The sequence below is a fragment of the Mastomys coucha genome, unplaced genomic scaffold (genome assembly GCF_008632895.1).
Source record: "Mastomys coucha isolate ucsf_1 unplaced genomic scaffold, UCSF_Mcou_1 pScaffold2, whole genome shotgun sequence".
NCBI classification, from domain to species: domain Eukaryota; kingdom Metazoa; phylum Chordata; class Mammalia; order Rodentia; family Muridae; genus Mastomys; species Mastomys coucha.
The window spans coordinates 11836528-11838516 of NW_022196902.1; positions in this window are offsets into that span (position 1 = coordinate 11836528).

Genomic DNA, 1989 nt, shown 5'->3' on the forward strand with positions numbered 1-1989 from the left:
CTTTCCTCCTAATCTTATTAGCCTATAGAACCTGTCCCTTCCCCCCTTAACCTCCTAATTAGCCTAATTAGCAGGTTACAATATTGTAACTACTTTGGGGGAAGATCTCTTAGACTGGTTGGTAGAGTACTTAGGAAGCATTCACAAAGCTCTGAGATTGGTCCCCAACACTGCAGAAACCTGGTGTGACAAGCATGCCTATAATCTTAGCATTTGGATGGTAGAGACAAGACTATCAGTGTTCTGGACTACATAGTAAGCAGGAAGCCAGACAGTCATACATGAGCCTCTATCTCAACAAACAAAAACACCGAACACCTTTTTTCCCCATTAAAATCTAAAGTAAACCACCTGCCTGCACACACACACACACACACACACACACACACACACACACGTATGATACTGCAATCTCATTGTTCACAACATCAATACTGCCCTTCCACTGCCTCTTCCTCAGTGGATATGAACTCCATGGGGGCAAGTGCTGTGTCTGCCTTTCTCAGGGCAATCTGTTCTTGCACAGCTATATCTTGGAAATCCACAGAAGCACTCCGGAACTCTTACTTAATTTCTAAGCATCCTCTGTCTCCAGAGGACTCGGGCAGTGCCTTGGAAGGATGTTCTGCAGGTGACATTTGAAGCTTTGAAGATCCTTCCTCAGAATTATGGAAGATTTAGAACCATCACCCCCACCCCACTCCAGCCAGCAGGAGTGTAGCTAGTAATCAACTTCAGCTGTCAGTCTTCTCGTGGGAGATGCTAAAGTCATGGAAGCCACAGATCATGTCCTGTTCTGGCTTGTATTCAGTGCTGGGAAGTTGCCGCTTCACTTCCTACACCCATGAAGGACACTCCTACAAGGCCATCCCCACTTTGGAACAGCTTGTGAGGTTGACATGTTCTCACACATCAGATCCAGCTCTGCTTTCTCCACCTCTCTATTACAGAGGTTTGTCCCAGCAACACTTCCCAAGAAATGTTTCCATCTTACCTTCCTGTTCATAATCTGCTTCCTAGTAAGCCAGCCTGGGACACATCGAGTCTCGACTACAACAAAATCTGCAAACCACATGGTGTGATCTCTCCTATTCTATATTCCTAAACAGCAAAGTGCAGTTCTTTATCCTGTGTCCATACAGCGACTAGAAATGCCTTTCTTGTGGTGCATAGCATAAGCACACCCACAATAGTCTTCGGGACAGTGTAAAGCTTTCTTACCCCAGTGCGCTTATCCATAGCACCAAGGGGGAGGCATTCGCTGCATACCTTTCCCAGAAATGCAGAAAGTCTAACCTGAATCATATCTACTGCATCTGAAGCTGTACAAGGTCACCAAGATTTATACTGACATTAAAGTCTGAGAAATGATGAAATTAGTTCATCAATCAAGACAAATAACAAACCTTAGCTGATAATTCCAGGTCTGCAGAATGTCGTCATAACATTTCACTTAGAAGACTGAGAGAATGGCATGTCATTATTTCTACTGTATAGAGCTTGCATTCTAGGAAATAGAGAAAATCAAATCAATATGTGTAAATGTGTCATAAAAATAAAGTGGGGTAAAGAGAAGGGGAGAGTGAGTTGCATTCAAATTTCTTGCAGAGATGGTGATGAAAGAGAGCTGAGGCGGGTGAGGCAGTCTATACTAAGTGCAAGGACACTAAAGTGAATTTAGTGTATGAGAGAGATGTAAACTAACTGGTGCGGTCAGAAAGGCAAGAGGACCAGTCTCTGGATGAAAGACTACTTAGTGATCCGCCCTTTGACATTTCATTATTAAAATGGGCATGTGCTTTTTTGGTGGTAGTTTGTTTTTGCTAAGAATAAAGTGCTTAGCTGGGCAGTGGTGGCACACGCCTTTAATCCTAGCACTTGGGAGGCAGAGGAAGGTGGATTTCTGAGTTCGAGGCCAAGGCTGGTTTACAGATTAAGTTCCAGGAAAAAAAAGAAGAAGAAGAAGAAGAAGAAGAAGAAGAAGAAGAA